This window comes from Mastomys coucha, unplaced genomic scaffold, assembly GCF_008632895.1.
Source record: "Mastomys coucha isolate ucsf_1 unplaced genomic scaffold, UCSF_Mcou_1 pScaffold18, whole genome shotgun sequence".
Taxonomy (NCBI): domain Eukaryota; kingdom Metazoa; phylum Chordata; class Mammalia; order Rodentia; family Muridae; genus Mastomys; species Mastomys coucha.
In genome coordinates this window covers 43,378,716-43,391,851 of record NW_022196900.1, presented here as the reverse complement: position 1 = coordinate 43,391,851, position 13,136 = coordinate 43,378,716, and the positions used below count along the sequence as shown (strand labels likewise).

Genomic DNA, 13,136 nt, shown 5'->3' with positions numbered 1-13,136 from the left:
CACACACACACACACACACACACACACAAATAACAAAAGTAACTCTTAATTTTTAAATTTTTTATTCATTTTTATAAGTCTTTGCTTGCATATATATTTGTATACCACATGTGTGCCTGTTGTCCTCCAAGGTCAGTAGAGGAAGTGAAATCCCTTGGAATTTGAGTTAAATATGGTTGTGAACCATCATTTCAGGGCTGGGAATTGAACTCAGGTCCTTTGGAAGAACATCCATCCAATGCTCTTAACCCCTGAGCCATCTCTCCAGCACCTAGAAATTTTTTTAGATATTAGCAACCTTAAAAATGTTTATTTTTGTTTTATTTTTCTTTATCTTGGGAAGAAACGTGGGAGAAGAAACAATTTATCAAATTTACTGAGTTTGTTTCAATAAAAGCAAATTGAAAGAACTCATTTTTTTTCTGTGTGTTTTGGCACCTAACATCTTTAAATCTAAAGTCTTTAGACATAGGCTTCTACAGAAGCACAGAGAGAGTCCCCCAGTCTCCAGATCAGACCATTCACACAAATAATGTAGTAAGCAGAAGGAGGACTACACATCTTCACTCCTCCCACCCCCATGAACACGCCTTAATAAAGCAATGTTCAGAGTGTGCCTAGCTTTAAAACACTAACTCTGCAGTAACTTTTTATATAACAGTATAGAGCTAATACTGAGAGCTTGAAAGTAATTCATACAAGGGTAAAAGTTGAATAGCATGAGACAAGAGAACAGAGAAGGAAGGTGCTCTCAAACCACCTCTGTATCTTGATTTAAAGCTCTTGGTTTGCTTTTCATTGATTTTTGTTTCTGTTTTTGTTTTCAGTTTGAGGAGATTTGGTTGGCCGAATGGTTGGTTGGATGGTTGGTTGGTTTTGGTTTGTTTTGTTTTGAGACAGATTCTCACTGTATAACCCTAGCTAGTCTAAATCTCAATATGTAGACCATGCTGGCATTGAACTCAGAGATCTGAATGCCTCTGTGCACTAGGATTAAAAGCATAAGCCACCATGCCTCACTAATTGTTTGATTTGTTTTGTTTTGTTTTGTTTTTGTTTTTCTGACAAAGTCTCATGAAGCTTGGGTTGGTCTCGAATTTGCTATGTACTCAAGACTGGTCTGAAACTCCTGATCTTCCTACCCCCAACCCCCAAGTGCTGGTTTTCAGGTGTGAGTATCCATGCTTGGCTTATTTTCTATAGCATAATTTCCTTATTAATGTAAATAAGGGAATCTGTAAAATGAAGGCAAGCAGTTAGAGAATCCAATCAACCATGAATAACACTTAGCAAAACACCATCAGCCAAGAAAGTCACAGAGAAGCAGTGGGAATCTTTAGAGAACAAAAGGACAAGGGTGCATGTGACAGAACCCTGGGGAAGAAGCCGATATTTATTGCAGGCCTATTTGAGAACAGTAGATCAAAGTGGGAGAGCTTTGCCCATTCTAACAGTGGGCACTTGAAGCGCACTTTGTAAAACAGTCATGAAAGAGCTGGCTCAGCCTGATGACCTCTCAGAAGGGTCCTGTTAAGGTCTTTCCTGCACTGGAGAGGAACTTCTGTGTCTACTAAGCAGAGCAGAAAGACAGAGAGGGAGGGAGGGAAGGAAAGAGAAAGGGAGGGAGAAAAAAAGATATTCCAACCAAACTGAGGAGGAAACAGAAAGACCTCAAAAGCAAGCCCCCATAGCATTAATATACAGAAAGAAACAGCTTTTTTTTTTTTTTCTGTGACAGGGTTTATCTGTATAGCTCTCGCTGTCCTGGAACTCACTCTGTAGAGCAGGTTGGCCTCAAACTCAGAAATCCACCTGCCTCTGCCTCCTAAGTGCTGAGACTAAAGGCGTGCACCACCACCGCCCAGCTAGAAAGAAACCGCCCGGCTTTATGAAGTTGTTTTATGAGGTTAGGTAAGTTTACCTGAGCCCTGCCTCACTCTCAAGTTGTAGGTCTTCCCATCTCCCATAAAAATAAGCAAAAGAGCCAGGCAGTGGGGGCAACACACCTTTAATCCCAGCACTTGGGAGGCAGAGGCAGGTGGATTTCTAAGTTTGAGGCCAGCATGGTCTACAGAGTGAGTTCCAGGACAGCCAGGGCTACAGAGAAACCCTATCTTGAAAAAAAACAAAAATAAATAAATAAATAAATAAATAAGCAAGCAAGCGAGCGAGCAAGCAAAAGAAAAGAGTGTAGTCACAGAGTAAAGAAAAAAACATAGAGTACTATATATGTATGAAAGATATATCCACAAGACTGATGAACAGTTTTAAAATAACTAAAAAACATCAGGAAAAGGCAAGGGGTACAGTGGTGCATACCTTTAGTGCTAGCTCTCAGGAGCCGGCAAGCAGAAGCAAGCAGATCTCCAAGTTCAGGTCCAGCATGGTCTACAGAGAGTTCCAGGACAGCCAGGGCTACACAGAGGGATCTTGACTTGGAGGAAAGGGGGCAGAGGGAAGGAGAGAAACTCACAAAAGTGCCAGATACGGTGTCACAGACCTTCAATTCCAGAATTTGGATGCAGAGACAGGTGGGGATCTCTGTGAGTTCTAGACCATCCTGGTCTACCCAGCAAGTTCCAGGCAGCCAGAAATACACAGTGAGAAAAGGGAAGGGGGAAGGGGGAAGGGGAAAGGGGAAGGGAAGGGAAAGGGAAGGGAAAGAAAGGAGAGAGGGAGGGAGGGAGGAAGGAGAGATAAGATAAAGACAAAAAAGGTGAGTCTGATCATGGTGGAGCAGGCTTTAATCCCAGCACCTGAAAGGCAGAGACAAGTGGATCTCTGTGAATTTTAGGCCAACCTGGTCTACACAGTAAGTTCCAGGCCACCCAGAGCTACATACTGAGACACTGTCTCTGAGGACAAAAATTTAAAAAAAAAATTAAAAATTTAAATGGAACAAGGACAAGAATCAAAAAGAACTAGAAATAAAAGAAAACCTGACTTAAGTCATGGAAATTAAATTGAAAGGAACATAAAAGCTAATGGGACAAAAATGCCCCAAAAGAGAAATAAATAACAGGGAAAATGGGTTCTGGAAGGATGGATCAGTGGTTAAAAGCACACACCGTTCTTACAAAGGACTCGAGGTCAGGTTCCAGCAACCACAGCATAGCAGGCGCTCACAACCACCTGTCACTCCAGCTTCTGGGCTAGCCCTAAGGGAACATGCAAGCTCGTGCACATACTCCATACAAAGTACAGGCAAACACAGTTAAAGTAAAAAATAAATCTTGTGAAAAAGTATTAAACTTCAAGGTGAAGGAAGCAAGCAAAAGGACTCAAAAGGATGTAATGAATTCTGGAAGACTGGCAAAGAATAACCAAGGGCTGGAGAGACATCTCAGTTAAGAGCATGAAGTTTGCTTTCCAGCACCCATAACAGTTCACAACTGCCTGTAACTTCAGCTCTAGAGGACACTACACTCTCTTCTGACTCCACTCATATGCACAAATATATACGCAACAAACACAAATATACACATAATTTTAATAATAATAATTATTAATAATCATGATAAAACAGGTTTTCATTTTAAGAATAACCAAGTAGAGGGCTTACAGGACAGCTCATCATATAAAAGTGATTGCTACACAAGCCTACTGATGTGTGTTCTAGCCCCAGAACCCACATAAAGTAGGAGAAACCCAACTGCACAAAGCTAACCTCTGATCTACACATGCACTCAATAACATAGGCATACTCCCCACGGTATATGTCCATACACTCACACATGATAATAATAAGTAGAATTATATTTTTTTTTAAAGAGGAGGCTGGAGAGATGGTTCAGCCATTAAGTAGTACTGGCTGCTTCCAGAGAACCCTGTTCAATTCCTAGCACCCACATAGCAGCTTACAACCATCTGTAAATCCAGTTCCAGAGATCCAAAGCCCTCTTCAGGCCTATGAGGGTACTGCATTGCACACACATAGGGTATAGACATATATGTAGGCAAAACACTCATGTACACAGGATAAAAATAAATATGAAAGAAATGAATAATCAACTAGAAATAAAGTGAAATAAAGAGGGAGAAGAGAGGAGAGGGTAGGGGAGGAGAGGGAAGGGGAGGAAAGGGGAGGGGAGGGGAAGGGGGGAGGGGAAGGGAGGAAAGAGAAAAATCAGTTAAGGATAATACAAGTTCCTGAATAGGGAAATCTAAGTTCTTTTCCCAGCATCATAAAAAAGAAAGGCAACTCAAGCAAGGTTAAAAAAAATTAAAGAAGAAAAAATTTTACCCCACATTTTGCAAAAGCAAAATGGGTGCTTAAGACCATCAATCCAGCCTTTTCGGACTCATTGGCCATCTCGGCACACATTTTCCCACCTCCTGTCCAAGCCTTCCTCCTTTTCCTCCTCAGCATGCTCACCTCTCAGTCACACAGCCCAGAGGGAAAAGGTGTGGGGGAAAAGTCAGGGCCCAGTATGGGACACTTACTATGTGCCACACACACAACTAAGCATGCTTGATCTCATCCTCCCCTTAATCTCCAGAGACTATTTGCCCATTTCACAGATGAGAAAACTGGGTTTCCCAGGGGCTGAATGATTTGTACCAAGATATTCACTAGAAGAATTAAAAGCCATACTGATATCTTGATGACTTCTAATGATTCTGTACCAAGAAGACAGCCCAGCAGCCTCCGGGCTCTATTTATCGGGAACAGCCTATGCCTCCCTGGGCACATAGCCTGGCCTCTCCTTCTCCTCCCCCTTTCAACTGATGAACACCAACTCACCAACAAGCATCAGGTTTCATCAACTATTTAAGTCAGCCCCTCGTCCCTTTTCACTCTTGATTAAAGATGAAAGGAACTTACAACCTGCGTTCATGACTTCCACTACCTTCAGTTTGGGTGTCTAACCAAATACTGTTTTCTTTACTCATCTGCTTGCTCTCAAAGTGATAGGAAAGTAAAGAAAACCCTAACACCAAGTCCGTCTCTCTTTTTTTCTTTCTATGCAGTTTTGCTTTCATTAGTCGTGACACCTGTGTGGGTAGTCGTGACACCTGTGTGGGAGTGTCAGCGGTTGTGTTTCACTTGGCAAGGGGGCACTGAAGAGCTGAGTGCAGCTCAATAGCAGAACACTATGATTTGAGCCTATGATTCTTGTTCAGTCTCGACCACCTTTCATCCAATCCCAGAAAAAGGAAGAGAGGCGAAGGAGATATGTGATTCTTTTCATAAAACAAGCCTAGGACAAAGAAACTCAAACAAAAAGTAAAAGGAGCCTGAAAGACTAAGCCTATTCTGACATAAAGAACCTAAGGTCCAGGCGTTAGGCGATTTGCCTGTCACAGCTAATAAACGGCTGAGCCAGGATTTACACACAAAGCTCCAGGCTAAGACAAGAGCCTTCACTTTTCCCAGTATCCCGTTGCACTGGCTTCATTCCTCTGCCTTTAGCTGGAAAGTATTACATTTCCGGCTCTATCACTGTTTGGTCGTTACTAAGCACTGTTAAATACAAATAACAAAACGGTAGTTTCTTTTCTCCAATACCACGAGAAGTATAAAACATCAACTTGTAAAGTCTTAGAAGCAGTTTGATATCGTCTCTAAGTTACGTTTTCGCCTAAGATGAATATCGTACATGATTAAACAGTCCAAAGGGGTGGGGTGGGGTGTGGGATACTTGTACACAAAATTCAGCTTTAAAAACTCACAGCTGACTTTTCTAAGCGACCAGGTGGGGAGGCAGAAGTTGCATAACTCATTGTTTTGCTTATCAAACGTTTATAGGGTGCCTAAAGTGTGGTTAGCATTTAAATGAAAGTAAGGTAAAACACGAAGAAAAAAAAAAAGTCGTGATCCTTGGGTACTGATCCCAAAGAGCTCCGAGGACTCTGGTCCCCATGGATGCTCAGAGTAGAGCGAGGATACTCGGCTTCCTCAAGGAGGGCGGAGAGCCTGGGCGACCGAGCTGGAGGCGTGTCCGCACCCGCTAGCAGCCCTCAGCCTCACTGCAAGCCCGGTCTCCTCTCAGCACCTCCCGGTCCCGGGCGCTAGTCTCCATGCACCCACAGCCCGCGGTTACCTCGGACTCGCGTGGTCCTGCCTGCACACCCACGACCCCCAGGCAGCTTCAGGTCTCGGGGTGGGAGGTCAGGCAACCCTCAGGAGACAGAGTGACAACTGAGGAAAGCCGAGAGACTCTAGGACCAGGATGGAGAAAGTCTCCGAGGTGAAGTTTTACAACGGCCACTTCCGGGGGCTGGGAACACGCGACAGGACTCCGGGCTGCCGCGACTTTCTCCGCCTCCCTGGCCCCGCCCCGGCAGATCCGCCCCTCGCCTCCGCGTCCCCAGCGTCCCGCCTCCCTCCCGTCCGCCGCCCGAGCCCCAGCTCCAGGATACGCGCGTCCTCAGAGAACGCGGGCTCGCGCTGCGATAGAAGCGCGGGCCCGAAGCCCCGCGCGCGCTCCCGCGCCAGGCGGACTAGCCTGCGCATGCGCCGGGGGTGGATGCGCGTGCGCAGACCGCACGAGTGGTTCGAGTTAGTGTTTCGCCCAATGCGCGCTCCAGCGCCAGAATCCTTTGCCTTCTTGTCTCGCAACACCCGCAACCGACTGACGTGCAAATTTCTAGCCTCGGACGCCTTTTCCCTGATTTCAGAGGGTGGCAACCCGATCCTGCTCTGTAAACCGCCTTCCTAGCTGGCTCTCAGGACCCAAGAAACCCCCTAGGACCACGGCCCATGCCAGGGTCCCCAGGGAGAGTCTGCCCCGGCTTCGGCACAGGTGGCAGATTCTCAGCGCCCTCCGCCTGCCCAGTCTCCTCCTCCCATCGATTTCTTTTGAATTTCGGCTTGGGTGGGAAGAATGTAGGTCGGTGCTCTGATGCTGCAGAGCGTCTTTGATTACAAATATTGCAGAACCGGATTCATTGGCAAATAAGGCCGTGGAGCCTTCCCTTGTGCTCCATCTCTGCTAGATTTCAGCCCCTCCCCCTCCCCCCTCCTCGCCCACGATTTATAAAGAGCTTTGGTTCTCCCAGTAGCCGCTTCAGAGGATTGGAAAAGCAAATCCTCTTTTGTTCCTTGGCTTTTGAAAGCCTAGTCCCTAAAGAACAATGCAAAATGGCGGGATTTTGATGAAAGGTTTTTATCCCTACCACCACTACCTTCTTTCCCCCAGTGTTCAAACAAAATGAGCCTTTTATGCTCAACTTGTCCCGGGTTGGTTGTAATCAGCCTGAACCAGGTGTTGGGGTTCTTGTCTGCTCTCGCTCTGGAAAGCCAACAGTCCTAAAAGCAAATAAATTAAAACCTTGGTTCTTGCACTGCTGAGAAACGTTCATTGGTTCGAGGTCAGTTGTTTGGTTTTGAAAAGGTCTTCCTTGCTTCTTAAGGCTTTAGCCAGCAAAGATAACTGCTTTGGAAACAAACTGAAGGAAACAAAAGTAGCCCTCTCTACTTAGGAATCAAATGGAAATTTTCAAAAAACAAGATTACATCCACCACCACCACTACCAGGGCTTCTCGGTGTGGCCTGACAGTCCTGGAAGATGAGAGCGTTTTAAAAATTATATGTGGTTTAGTTTTGTTATTTGAAAGGTTTTTGTTTGGGTAGAAGAGGTTGTTGTTTTGTTTTGTTTTCTTGGTTTGGTTTGGGTGGATTTTTTTTTTTTTTTAATTCCCTGTGTAGCCCAATCAGGCCCCAAATTATGGATCCCCTGCCTTATCCGCCGGAGCACTGGGTTTACAAAACATGGGCCACACATCAACTTATCGTGTCTTAGTAACATCACAGAAGGACTGTTACATTGCAAAAGTAAGGGTTTGATATATTACATTGTACACTTTTAAGAAAAACTGGGTGACATGAATCCTTACAAACTTCATTTACTTGGTCTTTAGCATTTATAGAATGCAGTGCATGTACCCAACATGGAGCTAGATAATAAAAATACAAGATATAAAGTACAACGGCCCGGGATCAGAGAAAGGAACTGTTAAAGTCAACCTTGAGTATGTGGGAGTGACTTGTGGAGAATGTAAAGTCTAGTGTGAGAAGGCAGAGTAATAATAGGTTCACCGAAGTAACGGCAAACTGAGACAGAAACCAAAGCAGGAGGCTTTTGAAAAATAGAAACTTGGTGTACAGAGGAGAAAAATATAAAAGATCTGCTAGAGAAATATGCTCAACCCGGATCACAGAGAGCCTTTCAGGTTATATTAGCAACAAAGCTAATGAAACTTATAATAATTACACAATAAATCCAATCACCTCAGAGTCCTTAAGAGGGTTTTATTTTTCCCTGGTGGTTACAGGTCCATTTTCTGCGGTCCCCTGTTTGGGTTAAGGCTATCTATAGTGAGATGCTCTCTACCCCACTTCCGGTTGTCTTCCCTTGTCACTCATCCCCTTCTCTTTCTCCCAGCACTTTTGAGAAACAATTAGATCCACCCTCACCACTCCCTCAAAGCAGCTTACAACCTTGGTGATGACCTCATCACCAAATCCAAGACCCTTTGGCTTTCTGAGCCTTCAGCAGACTTCTCTCCGGCATATGTGAGGATCAATACTCACTTTCTCACCTCTCACCCGGCTTTCTGCCAGGAAAGTGCCCTCAGCCTTCACTTGGTACCTGATAAGCTTACTCAGTCCTGCTGAAGCAAATGCAAAGTATTGAACTTTTGATATTAATATCTGAGTTTGAATTTGTAACTCTTAGTTCAACAGTTCTGCTTTAATGTCTGGCAGTACGTGGTAATAGTGCGGTTCTTAGGTTCATTTTCTTCCCTGTTTTAGGCAGGGTCTTGCTACACTGCCCAAACTGGCCTGGTTATCATTGTGACTTAGCCTCCCAGTGCTGCACTTACAGGCTTGTGTCATGATGCCACTCTTAGCTGGTAGTATTGACATCAAAATATCTAAATTTAACTTTCCCAGTTTACCATAAACTCTCCGAACTACTCTTCTGTGTCCTGTTCATAAACCTTAAACTCTCAGGGAAAAAATCATACAGAATATCTTTACTCTTTTCCCTTGCCTTCAAGATCTCAGTTCCTACATTCGAGAATTCTGCCTTCCCTCTCTGCTTTCCATCTTCTCTCTGTGCCTAGTCTGGTGCTTGTTTCTTCCTACCCAGACACTTGTAATCAGTCACTCATTCCTTTCTTCTGTGCACATAGCAATTCACATGTGGGACATTTTTTAAATTGACAACTATAAGATGAAAGGATGGAAAAACACAAAAAAAAAAATCAAAAGGAGGCCTAGAAGCACTTGCGTGGTTCTGTGGTATAGCGGAGTGTCAGGCAGATTTCCTTGTGCAAGCCTCAGAGCTAAGCCCTGATTCATTCGCCTTGACCCCTCTGTAACCTCCGCAGAGGGCTCAGGCACCAGGTGCTTCATTAGGAAGGTGTTTGGTATCAGGTCTTAGAGCTGAAAAGCTTTGGCCTAATTGTTGCTCTGGGTGGCTCTGGCTTTTTGTTCCCTCCATATGCTGTAACAGAAGTTTCCTCTCTGAAGCATAGTTCTTCACTGGGTAGCTGTCTTGATTAATTCTAGTGTCACCATGTTGCTTACATGATAAAACTCAGACTTCTCCTGTGTCAAGCAAAAGCCATTTATGAGCTTCCTGTTGCCTTTCTAGCAGTGCTTCCTCCAGGTTAAAGTAGAGCTTCCTTCTTATTCATACTGGCCGTGGAAAACATACAACCGGGAATAGCTAGAAAAAGATGTAAGTACGCATCGGCTTAGGTGAAGTCTTAAGATACACAGTTTAATAGGAAGGCTTTAAATGCAGGTACCATTATAAAGCATAGACTACGTGCCTAGTTATGTGCTAAGTAACATTGATTCCAATTTTCTTTCCTTTTTTATTTTTGTTGTTTTGAGATAGGATCTCTCTACAGAGCCCTGGCTTTCCTAGAACTCATTATGTAGTCCAGGCTGGCCTGGAACTCACAGAGCTACACCTGCCTCTGCCTCCTGAGTGCTATGGTTAAGATTAAAGGCCTGTGTCTCCACACATAGCTTATTCCACTTTTTGAACAGTGTCGTGGCATCCTAAATGAGACATGTCCTCTCTAGGGTTTCATACACCCTTGGTCCCCAGTTTATGGTACTGTTTGGGGATGCTTAGGAGGTGAAGCCTTCCTGAAGGAAGTTCCCCACTGTGAGAGGGCTTTGAGTGCTGAAAGCCTCCCCTTCCAATCTGCTTTGTGCTTGCAGTTGAGGATGTGAACTCCTTCCACCATGCCTACCACGTATTGCCAAAGTAAACTCCTTCCATAAGCTTCCTGTACCCATGTATTTTATCACAGCCACTGATAAGTAACTCCTACAAATGCAATATATCTTTACCATTTGTTTTGATAGTAGCTAGTGATTTTTAAAATGAGGATAATTACAGAAAACCAAGTTAAATCTTTAGTATACCAAAATATAAAAAGAACACTTAAAACTCAATAATAAAGTTTGGAGGCTGGAGAGATGGCTTAGTGGGTAAGAGCACTGACTGCCCTTCCAGAGGTCCTGAATTCAATTCCCAGCAACCACATGGTGGCTCACAACCATCTGTAATAGGGATCCCATGCCGTCTTGTGTGTCTGAAGATAGCTACAATGTATTCATATACATAAAATAAATAAATAAATCTTTAAAAAAACACCCAATGTCAATACCTATTACCCTCCCTCATCACACACACACACACACAAAAGAAATTGTCACTCCTGGTAGGAAACGATGCTACAGCTACTTTGAAAGATACTTCACCCATTTTTATTTTTATTTCATTTGTTTTATAAGACTAAACATACCCTTATTATGCAATCAAACAATCATGCACTTTGGGAAACATATCCACACAGACTCCCGCACACAAATGTTCCGAGCAGATCCCTTCAAGACACAAAACTTGGATGCAACTAAGATACCCTTCCCTGGGTGAGTGGAAAGGTGAACTGATGGTATTCAAATAAAAATGAAATGAACTTTCAAACCAAGCAAGGAACAAGGCATGGTGCGGTGGGCCTATTGTCCCAGCCCTCCAGAGGTTACAACTGCAGAACGGCAAGTTGGAGGCCAACCTAGGTTACAAAGTGAGTTCCAGTCCAGCCTTGGCTATGTGGCAAGAGCATATCTCAAAGACTGAGAGAAAGGGAAATGGAGGAAATGTACCCTACAGGAAACTGCCTTACTGTGATCACAACCTGCTGATGTGTCCCACCGTGAATCCTGTCCTAGTTATTTCTCTGGCTTTTAGGGCTTCTGTAATATTACTCAGCTCAAACTCAAAAACCATAGGAATCAATAGCTCTACTTTTCTTTCTTCTTCTTCTTCTTCTTCTTCTCCTTCTTCTTCTTCTTCTTCTTCTTCTTCTTCTTCTTCTTCTTCTTCTTCTTCTTCTTCTTTTTGTTGTTGTTGTTTTAAAGACTTTATTGTATTTATATGAGTACATTGTAGCTGTCTTCAGACACACCAGAAGAGGGCATCAGATCCCATTACAGATGGTTGTGAGGTACCATGTGGTTGCTGGGAATTGAACTCAGGACCTTTAAAAGAGCAGTCAGTGCTCTTAACCACTGAGCCATCTCTCCAGCCCTGGCTCTAATTTTCTATTTGAGACACTCACTGTGACAGTCTTCATTAAAGCAGCAAAAGTAAGGCACTCACATTTGTTTGATCAACCATTTCTGTGATGAGATTTTGAGAATTTTGAGAAGTATTTGATGGCGTATTGGAATTACTTATACAGACCAGAGTGCCTCCCGGGAAGAATGCACTGGCCTGGGGAGGTATGAGAATGTCTATTTCCTGCTACTTTAACCAGCACTAGATGTTTTATGATACTAACAATTACAATGTGTGTGTGTGTGTGTGTGCGTGTGTGTGTGTGTGTGTGTGATCTAGTCATTACAGCTTCTCCAAGCTCTTTATTCTGCTATAAAGATCTGAAAAATATATAGATATGGTCCTACTCAACATGTGTTTCCTCTCCCAACGCTCACTACAGACTTTCTGGTTAAGGCTCAAATGTATAGAAAAATCCTTCCAGGAAGAAAAATTGTCTGCCATGGAAAGACCTTTTCTGGCGCTCAGAAGGCAGATTTTCCCAAAAGACAAAGGAAACATGGATGCTAACAGGGCAGTCTTCAGCAATGAGGGTAAGTTGGGAGCCATGTAAGTCCACAGCGGACTGCTTTCAGCCATGTGTGTTTCCAACCTTAGGAAAAGTCACATTTCAGTGTATGTCTTTAATGTTTGATGAGAATGGCCCCTATAAGCTCATATGTTTGAATACTTGGTCCCCAGTTGGTGGAACTGTTTGGGAAGGACTAGAGAGGATATGTCATTAGGGATGGGTTTTGAGGTTTCAAAAGATTCCTGCCATTCCCAGTGTGTCTCACCATCTCTACATCCTACTTGTGATTCAAGATGTGAGTTCTCAGCTGTTCCTCCCACCATGCCCTTATTCCACCATCATGGACTCTAACCCTCTGAAACCATAAGCCCAGATTAAACACTTTCTTTTATAAGTTGCCTTGGTCATGGTATCTCACAATAACAGAAAAGTAACTAAGATGGGTTTAGATATCATAACTCCTGTTAGAGAAACCATAGCTTTGTAGTTAAAGTTGACAGTGAAACTTTATACCAAGCCCATGATATAAGACCCCCTTTTGTCCTCTGAAGGCTGTGAGGACATCAACATTGCCCTTAGAGAACACTGGTCCTTTTGGTTGTTACCAATACTACCAGAAGAGAAAGCATACTGAGGGGTTCAGAAGCAGAGAAGCAGTGGTCAACTTACAGGCAACTGTGAGGGAAAAAAAAAAAAAAAAAAACCTCTCTAAAAATATAATTGAAGGGCTGGAAAGTTGGCTCAGTGGTTAAAGGCACTTTCACTTTGCATTTTTATAATGTGATTCTTCATTGCTAATGTCTCCTCACTTTAAATTTTTCTTGACTCTGATAATGTATTTATATTCAGTCATAAAGTATTTACTGAGCAAGACATAGTGGCTCACAACTTTAATCTCAGCACTTAGGAGGCAGAGGAAGGTGTAAATTCAAGGCCAGCCTGTTCTACATAGTGAGACCCTGTCTCAAAAAAAATGCTTTTTAAAGTTTATTGAACAACTATTTTTTTTTTTTTTTGCTAGATTTTGGAAGTT

At 43.4% G+C, this 13,136-nt stretch overlaps 1 protein-coding gene across 3 annotated transcripts in view; it reads right to left on the bottom strand.

Moving 5' to 3' along the window:
* Ccdc171 (coiled-coil domain containing 171) overlaps positions 1–6,381 on the bottom strand; it is a 323,333-nt gene extending 316,952 nt beyond the window's left edge. The window contains exon 1 of one of the 3 annotated variants that reach the window (XM_031377774.1): positions 6,045–6,381. The gene's annotated coding sequence lies outside the window, so the exon portion shown is untranslated. Of the gene's footprint in view, positions 1–2,319; positions 2,577–6,044 lie in introns of those variants that run through there. The other 2 variants (XM_031377773.1, XM_031377775.1) reach the window with 2 other exon arrangements.
* Between the last annotated feature and the right edge of the window lie 6,755 nt (positions 6,382–13,136).